This window comes from Lagenorhynchus albirostris, chromosome 20 (genome assembly GCF_949774975.1).
Source record: "Lagenorhynchus albirostris chromosome 20, mLagAlb1.1, whole genome shotgun sequence".
Lineage (NCBI taxonomy): Eukaryota > Metazoa > Chordata > Mammalia > Artiodactyla > Delphinidae > Lagenorhynchus > Lagenorhynchus albirostris.
This window is the reverse complement of record NC_083114.1, coordinates 38,650,606-38,668,516: the sequence shown is the minus strand read 5'-3', so window position 1 is coordinate 38,668,516 and position 17,911 is coordinate 38,650,606.

Here is a 17,911-nt window from a genome sequence, read left to right as displayed (position 1 = left end):
TGTAGCTCAAGAAAGAGATACCTTTTAAAAAGACCTATTCAGGGACTCTCACCTTTTAAAAAGGCCTATTCAGGGACTCTCCTGGTGGTTCAGTGGTTAAGGCTCAGTGCTTCCAATGCAGGGAGTGTGTGTTCAATCTCTAGTCGGGGGAACTAAGACCCCACAGGTGCTGTGTGGCTAAGAAACTTTAAAAAAGACCTACCCACTTTTTCTAGATATAATTTAGAGATCCAGCTCAGTCTTGTCCCTGGAAGTGTCCACTGCTTGTGCCAAGAACCCTAGGCACATATTCAGGACGATACCTCAAGTTTGAAAATGCCAAGTGGAAGCATTTGATTGGCCGAGCCGTGGTCAGACATGCATGTCGTTTTCCTCCAGGAAGGGGACAAGGTTGGCCTTGCCTCACCAGGTTTGACAACACGAGATATTACCCCAGAATTGGAGGGGTGGGTGTTTGGATGTAAAAATGAATGCATCACCACTACACCTTTTTTCCTCCTTGAAGAAACTACTGTAAGGAGAGAGCATGATAAGTTATAAATTTCAGTCCTGGCAGTCAAAGGTTTGCTTTCTCATACCCCTTTATTTCCCATTTGCTAAAATTAATTAAATCAAAAGTTTGTATTAAATCGTGTTCACATTTTATCATGATCATGTAAATACTATTTATTATTGAGTCTATCCATATATACTGTGATAGTATTTCCTTTCTTGAAAACTTTTCTGAAGAAAATTACCTCATTTTCTATTTGTGTATTTTTCTTTGTGCCTATTGGTAATTTGAACTTCAACAGCCTCACAGTACAATTATTCACCTACTCCAAACCTACCAAATTAATTTTTCAAGGCAGTCCTCCTGACACCCTCTATCCTTCTGTTTCAGGCTGTTTAGACCCGCCACCCAGTTTGGGGTGCCTTGGGAATTCCCATTCTGTCTCCTCTGTGTTGGATTCTCTCTGTTTCCTGGGCAATGTCTTCCTTTTTCTTAGTTTCCTTCTTTATATGGTGGAGAATAATCCGCAGGAGCTTCTTGAGAAAGAATATATGGGCGGCAAAATTCTTGAGTCCTGGCATGTCTGAGAATATTTTTATTTTACCCAAACACTTGAGAGATAGTTTGTCTGGGAATAAAATTATTGTTGAGAATTTTTTTTTCAGAAGTTTGAAAATCATTGTCTTCTAGCTTCTCTTGGTAGGTTTGATGTCATTCTTATTTCCATATGTGACCTGCTTCTCTCTGTAAAATCTTAGAATCTTTGTTCCTGATGTTCTGAAGTTTTTCAATGATGTACATGGTGATCCTTTTCAATCTAGAGATTCAAATCCTATCTTAAGTTTTATTTTTCTTTTATACTTTGTTCTCCATTGTTTGCTCTTCTGGGGACTTACCTTTTCTCCCCTACTGTTCCTTTGTCTTTTTGTTCCCCCCTACTCTTCATTTGTCTTTTTGTCGTACTTTCTAGGAGATTTGCTCATTTGATCTTCCGACTTCTTTGTTAGCTTTTTGATTTCAGTTTTCTCATAGTTCCAACTGCTCCTTTGCTATTACATTCTGTTCTAGTTTTATGGATACAGGTTATTCTCTGGTTTCTTTAAAATTATGGTTGTTTCTGAAGTATTCTTCTCCAAGTACTGTCTGTTTTTCCTCAGTGTCCTTTTTGCTGCTGTTTCCTTTGGTTTTAGATTCTTGTGTTGAGAGCATTCACCAAATAACTGGCACTCCATAGGGTAAAGGCCATTGGAAGCTCTATAGTCTTCAGTAGGCTTGCTGACTGATGGATTTCCTTGTGGGGAGTCCAACGGTGAGCCAGCCTTTTCATTTGGGAACTTCCAAATGTCTGTATCTGTGGACCACCATGCCCCTATTCCTTGGGTCATTTAGTTTCTCCATAGAAAAATTCTGAGATCTCCTGCCTGGGGAGTAGAACAAGGAGGAGGAAGGGAATTAGTGATGCCATTTTTTAATAAGCAGACTTTCGCTTAATCCCTACAGCCATTCTGAAAGCCCTTGGCCATGCAGTTGGAAGTGGAGGGGTCTCACAGGTTCAGTCTCCCCAACAGATCTTTCACCCTTGGGACTGGGGAGGGAGATTAAGGATCTTAACTGCTCCTTATATAGACTTTCACCAAAATTCCCTATTTGCAGCCCACCTGGCGGTGCCAAGTTCCCAGCTTTTCTGGAATTCCTCACGTATCAATCAGTTCTCTTCTCTATTCCTCTCCACAGTTCTCACTCTTGGAAAGCACCATTCCATTTTCTGTCTGTATGAATTTGACTACTGTAGTACCTCATATAAGTGCAATCACACCGTGTTTGTCTTTTGTGTCTGGTTTATTTTACTTAGCATGAAGTCTTCAAGATTCCTCCATGTTGTAGCAGGTGTCAGAATTTCATTCCTTTCTAAGGCTGCATTTTATATATATACAAACATATATATATAAACACTTTGTTTATCCATTCGTCAGTGGACACTTGCATTGCTTCCATCTTTTGCTTACTGTGTATAATGCTACTATGAACAGTATGAACAGAATATACAAATATCTGTTTGAGTGCCTACTTCAGATTCTTTGGAGTGTGTACTCAGAAGCGGAATTGTTGGATCATACAGTAATTCTATGTTTGATTTTTTGAGGAACTGCCATATACCCAGAGATATTTTAAAATTTGATGCCTAGTGGGACCCAGGTCTCCAGATTTGTTTCTTTATCTCCCAGGTCCTTTTAATGTGCACTCAAGATGAAGAACCACTGTCAGCGCCAATACTTAGGTTTCAGCTTCCTCTTCTCAGCTAAATCACACCCCCCCACACTGCTTTCCACCTTCAAAAACTGTTTGACACAGCTCTTCTGTTCCCTCTCCAGTTCTCTTTGTCCTTGTCAAGTTATATATGCTATTGTTTTAGAAGAGTTTTGGGAGGGGATGGAGCTATTGATAAATACACGTTCCATGTTTTTTTCTCTATGATAATTATTTTTATATGGATTTTAAAGTGTGCATACATGTGGCCTATCTCTTGAGTTGGAATTCCTTAAGAGCGACTGCTTTGCTGTGCTTGCTCTTTCTTTACAGTGGCCAGGAAACAGTTTTCTTGCATTCTCCCATTCATTCATTCACTCATTTGTTCATGTAGCCACAGTACAGAACACCTACCACGTGCTGGGCACACAGCGTATGCCCCACATAGGGGCAGTTTTTGGCCAAACAACAGATATAACTCTACCAACATACACATTTGGTCAAATGAAAGCTGTCTTCAGTTCCTTGCCCTTTTTGTTGTGTCTTTGTTTTGATAGACACATGCCAGGATGATATTTGAAGTTGCTTTCAACACACTGAGCCACGTCCACCTTTTAACCCTAGTAATTAAAAGGTCACCTTTCTGTTTATTTATTTTTAATTAATTAATTTATTTTTTGGCTGCACTGGGTCCTCGTTGCTGTGCGCGGGCTTTCTCTAGTTGTGGCGAGCAGGGGCTGTATCAGTTGCAGGGTGCGGGCTTCTCATTTCGGTGGCTTGTTCCCAAGCACAAGCTCTAGGTGTGTGGGCTTAGTTGCTCCGTGGCATGTGGGATCTTCCCGGACCAGGGCTCGAACCTGTGTCCCCTGCATTGGCAGGCGGATTCTTAACCACTGTGCCACCAGGGGAGTCCCCCACCCTTTTAATTAAGTGTTGCAACACTTAACAGAATTTGGGCTTATTACAGCAGGACTAGAATCTTTCATTATCCAGCAGGAGTCCCAACCTCAAGTCCTACTGTTCCCTTTGCAATCACTACACCTTTTCTGTCTCTTAGTAGTTTCCAAGAAACCTGGGGGCTTTGGGTCCAATTCTACCCAGTGTTGCTGAGAAAGTGTTTGAGAAAGGTCAGCTGAAACTGCCTTCATTAATTAATTAATCATCAAAGTGTGGAAGAAGGGACTTGCTGTCCCTTCCTTTTGCTCTCACAGGGCCCCAGCTGGGGAGAGAGTACTTCCTTACAGTATTCAGAAGGAATGTCTATTACTGGATGATGGCAATGCGCTGGTGGAGGTCAGAACTCTGTGGTGGAATAGTTCATCGCAAGGCAGCTGGTCCCTATTTCAATTCAGTTTTCTTTCCCAGAAATTCCCCCTCTATTTCTAAGAGACAGCTTAAACCCAATTGGCATCACTTTTAGAAGCCTGTTTGTACATTGATAGCTGAAATGCTTTTATGTCCCTTCCTTTGCCATTTAGTAAGAATTGCTTAAGTGGATGGAGTACATGCCACACACTCGGTGCTGTACTTTGGCTTCACATCTTGTACCTCAGTCTGTCCCAAGGGTGGGATGGGTATGCAGCTACGTGCAATTTGACAGCAGCTAGCCAACAGGTCACAAAAAACACTGAACCACAGAGTGAAAAAATGATTCTTTTTTCAATTCTTTTTTGTTCCTGAGTAACTTAAGGGAAAGTTTTCTTTGGTGTCAACTGTCTAACACTTCTGAATCCTCTCTTTTTTTAAATCAGAGAGTAAATGTAACTATCTTGCTAGTGTTTTTTTTTTTTTTGCGGTACGCAGGCCTCTCACCGCTGTGGCCTCTCCCGCTGCGGAGCACAGGCTCCAGACCCGCAGGCCCAGCCGCTCTGCGGTATGTGGGATCCTCCCGGACCGGGGCATGAACCCGCGTTGCCTGCATCGGCAGACGGACTGCCAACTACTGCGCCACCAGGGTAGCCCGCTAGTGCTTTTTATTTGTTTGTTTTTGCTGTGTCACGCAGCGGGCCCTGGGCAGTGAAAGCATGACGTCCTAACCACTGGACCGCCATGGAATTCCCTAGCTAGTGTTTAATAATTTGTATTTGATTTTCCATTCTATTTATGGCAAGTGATACTGGTTTTCCTTTTTCAATGACAACTTTATTGATATAATTCGTATTTGATAAATTTACCTATCAAACATGTACAATTCAATTGTTTTTAGTATATTTACAGAGTTGTGAAATGGTCACCACAATCAATTGTAGAACACTTTCATCAACCCCAAAAGAAACCCCATACCCATTGGCAATTACTCCCCATTCCCTCCAACCTATCCATCTCTAGGCAACCACTAATCTACTTTTTGTCTCTATAGATTTGCCTATTCTAGACATTTCATATACATTGAATCATATAACATGTGGTCTTTTGTGACTGGCTTCTTTCACTCAGCATACTGGTTTTCAAAGTTCATCCATGTTGTAGCATGTATCAGGACTTCGCTCCTTTTTATGGCCATATAATATTCCATTGTGTGGATATACCACTTTTATCTGGCCATTCATCAGTCGATGGGTATTTGAGCTGTTTCCATGTGTTGGCTCTTATGCTGCTATCATCAAAGAAAAACAATAGTTGATCTAAGAAAGAAATGGAAAATTTTATTCAAGCCAAATGGAGAATTATAACCCAGGAACAGTCTCTCAGAAAGCTCTGAGAACTGTTCTGCCCATTAGAGGTCAAAGCACAGTTATATATGGTTTTGAGGACTGTACATTAAATGACAGTTTACACAATCCAGGTCTACAGGTACAAAGCAAGTAGTGGGTGGGTCACGGGTCACAAGATTAAGAAGGAAGGTTATCTCCTAAGGAGTTCTGACCCTTGATGAGATTAAGAAGGAATGTTATCTCTAAAGAGATCTGGTTAATGCAGATGCACACTAAAGGGGAGGGGGAGGAGGCTCAAATGGGCAAAGACAAATTTTCTGTTTAAATTTTTCTTGCTATAAAATATGAGTTTCATTTCATCACTATGGATATTCATGTACAAGTTTTTGTATGGATATATGTTATCATTTAGCCTACATATATACTGAGGAGTGGACTTGCTGGGTCATTTGGTAATGTTACTGAAAGTGGGGTCCGGCTGCTCACCGCTCAAAAGACAATAAAGAGGCAAGGTTGGTGGAAAGGAAAATTTGCTTTATTTTGAATGCTGGCAACCGGGGGGAGGGCAGACTCCTGTCCAAAGGCTGACTCCCCACCACTGACAATCAGTGGGCAAGAGCCTTTATAGATGGAGGGAGGGGGCTACATGCAGAAAGCTCTGACAGTTATCTTAAAATTGGTCATGCGGTGGTCTGACCAGCATCATCTTGATTGTTGTAAGTACAGTTAATCTTCAGTTCCAGGGTCAATTTGTTCCCATTTCCTTGAAGCCGGTTCTCGGAATTGTAGCAGCTTATGTCATGGCTACAGTCTGGTCATCACGTAGTTAACTTCTTGTGGGGGGGGTCCTGTATCTACAAGACAGCTCACAGGACATGGCTCAGAATATTATCTATAGCCCTTGAGAAGGAACTAAAGGTCCTTGACTATGCTTAATGACTAAACTATCTTATTTCTCTGATTAAACTTATTCTTTGGCTAAAGCTTTTTCACAGACAAAAGGCAGGAGGAGGTTATGGCGGGGAAGGACCACAGGGTCCTGCTCTGCTTCAGTAATTATGTTTAACCTTTTGAGGAACTGCTAGACTTTTTTCCAAAGGGTTGCTTTTCTGTTAAAGTTTCTTTTTCAAATAAATTTAAGTAAATATTGACTCCGTATACAACAGCTACAAGAACTAATTAGTGGGGAATTCCCTGGTAGTCCAGTGGTTAGGACTCAGCACTTTCACTACCAGGGCCCAGGTTTGATCCCAGGTGGGGGAATTAAATTCCATGAGCGTGTGGTGCGGACAAAAGAAATAATAATAAAATAGCTTCACAGTGGTGATCATTTTGAAATGTATAGAAATATTGAATCACTATATTGTGCACCAGCAAATTACATAGTGTTGTAGGTCAATTATTCTTCAAAAACAAACAGGGACTTCCCTGGTGGTGCAGTGGTTAAGAATCCACCTGCCAATGCAGGAGACGCGGGTTTGAGCCCTGGTCCGGGAAGATCCCACATGCCGTGGAGCAACTAAGTCCATGCACCACAACTGCTGAGCCTGCGCTCTAGAGCCCACAAGCCACAACTACTGAGCCCGTGTACCACAACTACTGAAGCCCGTGCACCTAGAGCCCGTGCTCTGCAGCAAGAGAAGCCGCTGCAATGAGAAACCTGCACACTGCAACGAAGAGTAGCCCCCGCTCGCCGCAAATAGAGAAAGCCCGTGCGCAGCAACAAAGACCCAATGCAGCCAAAAATAAATATTTTTAAAAAGCTGCTGGATTCTGAAAAATAATGTAGTTATTAAAAACAAACAAACTCATAAAGAAGGAGATCAAATTTGGGGTTACCACAGGCGGGGTGTGGGGAGAATTGGACAAAGGTAGTCAAAGGTACAATCTTCCCGTTATAAGATAAATAAGTCCTAGGGATGTAATGTACAACATGAGTAATATAATTAACACTGTTGTGTATTGTATATGAAATTCGTTAAAAGTGTAAATCCTAAGAGTTCTCATCATAGGGAAAAATTCTTCTATTTCTTTTATTTTGTATCTATATAAGACGATGGATGTTTGCAAGAAAAGAATATAGGTGAAAGAATACATCCATGAGAAGGCAAATTCTGCTCAGGGAAGGAAGGATATAGAGACAAATACATCGAATAAATATTTGTTGTGTGTTTACTACATGCCTGCAGTGAGATCACACCCTAGTTGGGGAGACAGAAAATAAACAAATGCATAAATAATCCAATGTTAGGTACTGATATGGGCATAACCCAGGCAAAGGCATCCCCAAGCAAACAGCTGCATTTAGTGCTCAGCCACAGCAACAGAGAGGTTCTCATTCAAGTTCTGTGCCAGGTTTGGGAAGCATGCTTGGACCTACAGCCCCAACCCTGCTTCTTGAGCACTTAGGGGTGACATTTTGCCTTACCGAGTAGCTCTGTGTTGATTTCTTTTTGTGTGACTTTCGTTGATGCATACACAGAAAAGAGCACATATCAAGCGTGCAACTCAATGAACATCCCACCCCAAGCACACCTGGGTAACCAGCATGCAGCATCCCTCACCAGGTGCCCTTGCAGTCCCTCTGCCACTAACGGTTACCAGTGTCTTGACACGAACACCATAGATCTGTTTTGCATGGTTCTGAACTTTATATAAGTGGAATTAACAGCACATGCTCAGTGCATACTCTCTGGTTCTTTAACTCAAGATTAGGTCTGTGAGATATATTCATGTTGTTGTCTCTATCAGTGGTTTGTTTTTTTCATTGTCATCTTTCATTGTCTGACTCTCACAGTTTACTTACACATTCTATTAATGGACATATGAGTCACTTCCACTATTCTCTCTCTCTTAAAATTTTATTGGAGTATAGTTGATTTACAATGTTGTATTCGTTTCAGATGTACAGCAAAGTGACTCAGTTTTATATATGTATATATATATATTCATTCTTTTTTTGATTCTTTTCTCATATAGGTTATCACAGAATATTGAGTAGAGTTCCCTGTGCTATACAGTAGGTTCTTATTAGTTATGTATTTTATATATAGTAGTGTGTATATGTTAATCTCAATCTCCCAGTTTATCCCTTCCCCCCACGTTTCCCCTTTAGTGTCCATAAGTTTATTTTCAATATCTGTAAGTTTTCCACTATTCTTTTTTTTTTTTTTTTTTTTTGGCCAAGCCACGCCAAGTCCTAACCACTGGACCGCCAGGGAATTCCTTCACTATTCTTTTAATAATTTTTTTTCTTGCTAAAAAAAATCTATCAAAAATAAAATAGCGTCACACACACACACACACACAGATACTGGGACTTCCCTGGTGGTCCAGTGGCCAAGACTGCGCTCCCAATGCAGGGGGCCCAGGTTCGATCCCTGGTCAGGGAACTAGATCCCACATGCACACTGCAACCAAGAGCCTGCATGCCGCAACTAAAAGATCCCTCATGGACTTCCCTGGTGGCCAATGCAGGGCACACAGGTTCGAGCCCTGGTCCGGGAAGATCCCACATGCCGCAGAGCAAATAAGCCCGTGCACCACAGCTACTGAGCCTGCACACTAGAGCCCGCGAACTACAACTACTGAGCCCAAGTGCCACAATTACGGAAGCCCGCGTGCCTAGAGTCGGTGCACCACAACAAAGAGTAGCCCCTGCTCGCTGGTACTAGAGAAAGCCTGTGCGCAGCAACGAAGACCCAGTGCAGCCAAAAATAAATAAATTAAATAAACTAAAAAAAGAAGATTCCCTCATGCCGCAGCGAAGATTCCACGTGCCGCAACCAAGACCCGGTGCAACCAAATAAATAAATAAATATTTAAAAAATACTTAGGGGGGGCTTCCCTGGTGGCGCAGTGGTTGAGAGTCCACCTGCCGATGCAGGGGACACGGGTTCGTGCCCCGGTCTGGGAAGATCCCACATGCCGTGGAGCGGCTGGGCCCGTGAGCCATGGCCACTGAGCCTGCGCGTCCGGAGCCTGTGCTCCGCAGCGGGAGAGGCCACAACAGTGAGGCCCGCGTACCGCACAAAAACAAAACAACAACAACAAAAACTTAGGAATGAACTTAACAAAAGATGGGCAAGACCTCTATTCTGAAAATTACAAAACACTGCTGAAATTAAAGAACACTCAAATAAATAAAAGAATATACCATGTTCACATATAGAAGACTCAGCAATGATAGGGGATGTCAGTTCTCCAGACCCATAGAAACAGCACAATCCCAATCAAATTCCAGCATTTTTAAGTTGTCAAGCTGATTCTCAAATTTATACGGAAATACAAAACTCCTAGAATATCCAAAGTCATCCTCAAAGAAAGGAACAAAATTGAGCGACTTAACACTGCCTGTTCTCCATACTTTATATAAAGCTATGGTAATCAAGACAGATGGTACTGGCATAAGGATCGACAAATAGATCAGTGGTGGAGAATTGAAAGCCCAGAAATAGATCCCACTTATGTGGTCATTTGATTTTTAACAAGGCACCAAAATAATTCAATGGGGATAAGAAGTCTTTTCAAAAATTGGTGCTAGAATAACTGGATATCCATATGGAAGAAGATGAATCTCATACCATACACAAAAATAAATTCCAGAGATGGCTCATCACTACCTAGGGTAGACCCAAAATGTAGTGATGTGAGCTAGTTAAGCCTAGAGTTGACTATGATTTCAGTGACATCCAGAAGTGTGTACTCTTCAAGGCTCTCTAGAATACAGGAAGTCTCCTTCTTAATAACCACAACACCAGGCAAATGCTATGGGCTAATGACCCAGCCACAGAAAATGCAGATTGGTGAACTGGAGACTATTATTATGCTCTGTGACTCCTATTAAAAAGCAAAATTCAACTGAATAAATTAGAAGATCTAGTTGGTTTTATATAACAGTTCATAAGGAGCTCTGAGGAGCTGTACAAAAATGGAAAACTTTTATCAGCGGAAGGGGGCAGAGCAAGGAAGTTATTCTAGCAAAGAATGGATTGTTTCAGGCAAGGTCACCTTTCTTTGGGGATAGTTGGGGGGGGGTCTATCAAGTAGATTACCTCGCTAGTGTTGACCAGGTAATTCCAGATTGGTCACATTCCTGGGAGAAGCTGAAACTGCAGTTACGTTAGGTATTAAGTCTTGGTTTGCTGATGTGAGACTTAGCACAAGTGACTCCATTTGGGGGCCTGTTGTTTACTTTTTTTTTTTTTTTTTGCGGTACGCGGGCCTCTCACTGTTGTGGCCTCTCCCGTTGTGGAGCACAGGCTCCAGATGTGCAGGCTCAGCGGCCATGGCTCACAGGCCCAGCCTCTCCATGGCATGTGGGATCTTCCCGGACCGGGGCACGAACCCGTGTGCCCTGCATCGGCAGGCGGACTCTCAACCACTGCGCCACCAGGGAAGCCCTGTTGTTTACTTTTTTAACACTCTCTAATAGTTTCCTAAGCATTGTGGCTTGGTTTTGAGGGCATGTCAATACCTTCCTGGTTGTATGTGGCCTCTTTCCATTGGAGTTGTGAGCATTGATGCTTGCAACCCCAGGCTGAACACATTTTTATGATGTCCCCCTGTTTAAATGACCTTGTCCTGTGTAATAAATAAATGATTGTCTCCAAAAAAATTAATTCTAGAAGAATCATAGACCTAAAGATGTTAAAGGAAAACATAGGAAAATATCTCTCTGACTTTAGGCTAGGCAAAGGTTTCTTAGTGCATGACTAGGAGTCTCTCCATGAGCAAACTTAGGCATGCACACTCTTCTGAGTTCTCTCCAAACTAAGCCTTGACTTTTGGACTTCCGTGTTCCTCTCTGCATTGTCCAATTTTAGCAAGAATCTTGCAAAGTCAGTTTAGTTAGAATCAGAATCCTCCCTCCGCCATATCTGACCTGGTCCTTCATCCCCCATCATCCTGCAGGTGATGTGTGATCATTCTGGCCTGCCTTTAGTTTGGTTTAGCCAGAATTCTATCCCTACCCCTGATGTTTTTTCTTAGTGATTTTTCATCCACTAACCCCTGCACTGCTGCTTGGCTGTAAATTCCCACTTGTCCATGTTTCATTCAGAGTCGAGCCCAATCTCTTTCCCACTACAAGACCCCATTGCAGTGGTCTCTATTGGCCCTAATCTTAAATAACATTATTCTTTAACAAGTGTCATGAATAATTTTTCCTTTACCAAGAGGACACAAGAAGCATAAAAGAAAATATTGATAAATTAGACTTCATCAAAATTTAAAGTGTCTGCCTATCAAAAGAAAATGAATGGGCAAGTCTAGACTAGGAGAAATTATGTGCAAAATATATATCTGACAAAGAACTAGCATCCAGCATGTGTAAAGAACTCTTACTACCTGAAAGTAAAAAGATTGTAAGCAATCCAATTAAGAAATAGAGAAAAGATTTGAAGAGACATTTCACAAAGGAGGAGATACAAATAAATGGCCAATAAACCCACGAAAAAATATTTAATATCATTAGTTACCAGAAAAATGCAAATTAAAATCACATTGTGACACTCCACATGTATCAGAATGTCTAAAATTAAAAAGACTGACAATATCAGATACCAACTCTCAAGCAAATTGGTGGGAATGTAAAATGGTATATACCATTCGGGGAAAAGGTCTGGCAGTTCATATAAAATAAAATATATTGACCTACCTCTCAGCAATCCCATTCTTAGGATTTTACTCAAGATAAATGAAAACATATGCTCACAAAAGACCTATACAGAAACATTCATAGCAGGAATTCTCTGGTTGTCCAGTGGTTAGGACTCTGCACTCTCACTGCCAAGGGCCTCGGTTTGATCCCTGGTCGAGGAACTAGATCCCTCATGCATGCCACAACTAAGGAGTCCACATGCCGCAACTAAAGATCCCGCATGCCACAACTAAGACCCAGCACAGCCAAAATAGATAAATAAATATTAAAAAAAAAAAGTGGTTGCCTGTTGGGGGGAGGGACAAAGATTAACTGGGAAGGGGAATGAGGGATGATGTCAATGTTCCATTTCTTGCTGGAAGTTTGGGTTACACAGAGTTAGTGAACATACACCTAAGATTTATGCATTTCATTTAATGTAACTTTAACATAAACACTGTAAAAACTGAGTATCTAATTATAGTTAATGATATGTATGCTGAAGTATTCAGGAGGAAGTGTACTGTTTGTCTGCAACTTACTTCAAAATGTACTTAAAGGGACTTCCCTGGTGGCGTAGTGGTTAAGAATCCGCCTGCCAATGCAGGGGACATGGGTTCGAGCCCTGGTCCGGGAAGATCCCACATGCCGCGGAACAACTAAGCCCGTGTGCCACAACTACTAGGCCTGCGCTCTAGAGCCCACGAGCCACAACTACTGAAGCCCACCCGTCTAGAGCCCGTGCTCCGCAACAAGAGAAGCCACCGCAATGAGAAGCCCGTGCACCGCAAAGAAGAGTAGCCCCCGCTTGCCGCAACTAGAGAAAGCCCACGCGCAGCAACGAAGACCCAATGCAGCCAAATATAAATAAATAAAATAAATAATTTTTTTAAAAAATGTACTTGGGCTTCCCTGGTGGCGCAGTGGTTGAGAGTCCGCCTGCCGATGCAGGGGACACGGGTTCATGCCCCGGTCCGGGAAGATCCCACATGCCACAGAGCGGCTGGGCCCATGAGCCATGGCTGCTGAGCCTGCGCGTCCGTAGCCTGTGCTCCACAACGGGAGAGGCCACAACAGTGAGAGGCCCGCGTACCGCAAAAAAAAAAAAAAGTACTAAAAATAGGAGGACTTACTGGATGGAGAGAGGGATAGATATATGTATAGAAATGTAATAAAGCAAGTAGAATAAAATGTTAACTGTAGAATCCAGTTGGTAGTTATATGGGTGTGTCATGTAAAATTCTTTCACCTGTGTTGAATGAAAAATTTTGTAATAAAATGTTGGGGACTTTTTTTAAAAAGGTGAATCAATGTAAGTAAAAGTATTAAATATCATGCTTTATGAATGTGACAAAAATTTTGAGAGCAGTACTTGAATGACTGAAGTGGAGAATTAGAACATTACTTCATTGAATCTGCACAGCAACTTTATGAGGTCGGTTAGGTACTAATAAAATCATTGTTTTAGTAATGGGGGAACTAAGGCACAGAAAGGTTAACTGACCTGCAATGTGGCATGCCAGGATATTAACCCAGGTATGTTTTGACTCCAGCACACACTATGCTTCACTGTTTGTGCAAAAAATCTTCATTTCCCTGGGTTAATATATTACTTTGTATGTTTCTCAGTTATGGCCTTTGCTACACTATAGTGATGTCAGGTATTTAGGCATCCGCCTCCTCCTTTATACCATAAAGGGGTATAAAGGCCAGGGGAAAGTTTCCATCTTTGTAGCCTCCATACTTAGCATTGTTCTTAGTATAGTGCTAACTAGCACATAATAATCTTTCCCTTACGTTGCTGAATCGATGCAGGAGGGAAGAAAGGAATGCTCTCTAACTTGGATGATGCTTTCTGGCTTAACCTATCTCAACAGCGTACTCTTCCACCACTTTCTGCAGGATTCATGCCTAACCAGACCGTTTGATCAGGGCCTATAGTTGTTAACCTGACTTAACAGCTGTGGGGCTATTTATGGTTACTTGACTGTAGGGCTGGCTTGTACAAGCTCCAAAGCAGCAGAATTTGGGAAAACCATCTCTGGAGTAGCTGAGGAGTAGCAAAGACCTGACTCTACCTTGGGAAGAGCATTTATCAGTTTACAGACTATGGCTATAGTACAATTTGTCCAGAGCCTGACATCCACTGAATGGACAAATGAATGAATAAATGATGATGAAAGGCAACACAGATCAGTCATGGCAATTAATTCCTTGATTTGCCTGTCATAACGCCTCTCTCTGCATTGGGAAAACAGCTCTGTATTACAGTGTTTGTAAATAACCTTTAGGTTTCCTGGCTTAAGACAAGACCATTTCATTTATTTATTTATCTTTGAAAACTAACTTTATTCTAAAGCAGTAGTTTTCAAACTCTAGTGTGCACATGAATCACATGAAGAACTTTCTAGAATCTGAGAATCTCACCCCTGGAAAGTCTATTCAGTGGTTCACGGGTAGGGTCCAGGAACATGTCATGTTTAAGAAGACCTTCAAGGGCTTCCCTGGTGGCGCAGTGGTTGAGAGTCCGCCTGCCGATGCAGGGGACGCGGGTTCGAGCCCTGGTCCAGGAAGATCCCACATGCTGCGGAGCAATTAAGCCCGTGTGCCACAACTACTGAGCCTGCGCTCTTGAGCCCACGTGCCACAACTACTGAAGCCCGTGTGCCACAACCACTGAAGCCTGCGTGCCTAGAGCCTGTGCTCCACAACAAGAGAAGCCACTGCAATGAAAAGCCCTTGCACCGCAACGAAGAGTAGCCCCCGCTCGCTGCAACTAGAGAAAGCCAGCGCACAGCAATGGAAGACCCAACACAGCCAATAAAATAAAAAAAAAAAAAAAAAAGAAGACCTTCAAGGTATTCTATTATAGGTAGTCCCCAGGTCACACTTTGAGAAACATTAGTGAAAAGAAATTGGCTCATGTAGTTTCTGCAATTTCAGTTATCTCTGCCTCAAAAATAGCCCTGTCTTGTTTTCAAGTACTTTCCACCACAAAACTATGGCACCACTGACTTTTAGAACCATCTCCTTCCTCCTAACCTTTAGTGTCAATCAGCCCTAGAAGAGAAGTTACTATGGATATTGGTAACTTTGTGGATAGAATTGTTATCATTTATTGAGCATCTACTATCTACCAGAGACTATGTGAAATGCTTTACAAATGTAATTGCACCTAATTCTTACAACTTTGCAGGGTAGGTGGTATTGCTCTTATTTTAAGGATGAGGAAAAACTCTCAGAGAGGTTATGTAACTTGTCCAAGGTCACGTAACATAGCTGACAGACTTGTGATTCAAATGCAAGTCAAAGCCATTGCTTTTTCAAACATATAACCCCCATTATTATTGTATGAAATTATTAATATTAATGGTTATTATTATTTCTATGAAGTCATGCCCTAAGCAAAACACTTTGGTCAATGGTGACTTCAGAACACAGGGCCTTTAAGGCTCATCCATCCATTCATGTATTCACTTAACAATAATTAAGCAACTACTATGTGCTAGAAACTGTGCCAAGCACAAGGGACACAAAGGTGGAGGTCTCTAGCATTATGGAACTTACATAGGCAATTATAATACAGAGTAAGTGCTATAATATAATTCACCTAATTAATCTACAAATTTAATATATCTCTCAATAATTACATAAAAAACACTGTCTCTGGAACTGGACAAGCTGAACTGAAAGTTCATTTGGAAAAATAAAATTGTAAACAGAACCAGGAAACTCCAGAAAAAGAAGAGTAGTGAGGGAGAAGTAGGCCTACATCATTAAAATAAAGCTATTAGGGCAGTTTGATAAGACCACATGAATAGATGGATTAATGGAATGGAATAGAGAATCCAGAAACAGACTCAGATACAAATGGGAATATAGTATATGTATATATGTATGTATTTCACACCAGGGAAAATATAAGATTATTCTGTAGAGGTGTTGAGGTGAATGTGTATCAACTAGAAAGACCAAAAAAAAAAAAATCCAAATGGATCAAAGACTTAAATATGTAATATAAAATTATAAAGGAAACATGGGATAAATGAACGCTGATTGAGGAGGGTATAAGGATGGTGGGAGGCTTCTACTGCATTGACTTTTTTTTGGCCTCACCACACAGCAGCAGGATCTTAGTTTCCTGATTGGGTATCAAACCAAGGACCCCTGCAGTGGAAGCGTGGATTCTTAACCACTGGACTGCCAGGGAACTCCCTACTGTGTTGACTTCCGTATCTTTTAAAACATATTTACAATGTATTACCCACTAAAAAATGTTTTTTTGTTGTTGTTAAGAGTGTTTGGCTAGGGAAATAAAAGTTTAGCTCTAGCATAGTGAGTGAGAGGTAGGGAGTCTTAATGAAGCTGGAGAGGTAAGAAGAGTCCGATCATGAAAGAACTCAACATGGCCGCACAGCCCAGCTTATGGGATATTAGTTCCCCAACCAGGGATTGAACCCGAGCCCTCAGCAGTGAAAGTGCAGAGTCCTAACCACTGGACCGCCAGGGAATTCCCAGGACTTCACATTTTTTAAACGCGGGCTCTATAGTATGAATAATGGGGAGCTATGAAACGTTTTAAAGCGGTGGGTTGATACAATCATATCTGCATTTTAGAGAGATCACTCTTAGCTATAAAAAGAGTGCATAGATCTATAAGGGATAAAACTGAAAACGGGGAAGTGGACTTCTACTGGGTGAGGGATGATGATGGCCTGAACCAGGCAGGTGGTGAATGTCATGGTGAGGTGGACAGATTTGAGAGATGTTGAGCAGTTAGAATCTTGTTGATTGGATGTTGGAGATGAGGGAGAGATCTAAGAATGACGTCCGGATGGAGAAGTGGTGGTAGTAGGGGACTGGGGGAGTAAGTATAGGTGAGATAACACATTTAGTTTAAGTGACTTTCAGATGTCCAGTTGGAAATGACTAATAGCCAGGCTTAAAACCCTGGAGCTTGAAAGAGAGCTATGAGTGGAGATAATGAATTTGGGATTCATTAGCATATAGATGGTAACTGAAACCCTGTGAGTAGATGAGATCACCCAAGGAGAGCACCTACTGTGAAAGGACCTAAGACAGAACGGATGAGGAAGAAAAAAAGAAAATGTTCCCTGACAAGGATCTAGAGAAGGAAAATTTGGAGAGTGATGGGAAGAAGTCAAGTGAAAAGTGTTTCGATAAAGAGAGAGTGGTCCTCAATACCAAAGGCTAGGGGTAGTCCAGATGAGGATGAAATGTGTTATTTTATTTAAATACAGGGGTATTACTGAAGATCACGGGAAGAGTAGTTGAGCGGAGGGTTTAGGTTAAGCAGAAGATGAAGCGGAAACATCTTGTCTCCGAAGTGCAAGCATCTTGTCTCCGAAGTGGAGACAACTTGTTTCAAGTTCGCTAAAGACGGAGAGGAGAGTGCAGCAGCTGGGGGAAAGACATGAGATTTTTTCTTTTTTAAGGATCAACTGAGCGTATCTAAAATGATGATGACAAAGAACCAATACTTAGGGAGATAGAGGAGAGAGGGAGGAATTGAGTAATACCAGATGCGAGGGGTGGGATCTGAGCAGATGAACCGCCGTGCCTTAGATTAGGAGGGATGCTTCTTGCATCGTAAACGAAGGGAAAGGAAAGGGGAAAGCTGGCAGATTCTAAAGGTTTGGTGCAGGGAAGCTGATGGAATTTCGGTTCGATGGTTTCTATTTAACTCCGTAAAATACGCCTGGAGTAAGGGGGTTGGCTGTAAGTCGAGGTTTGAGGAGACTGCGGATTTGAAAGGCCGTTTAGAAATTCCGGGCGGCCCAGGCTGATCCACGCTGGGGCTTCGCTAGGGAGGCCCCGAGTGGAGCTCCGAGGGGGACGCCGCGGTGCGTCGCCATG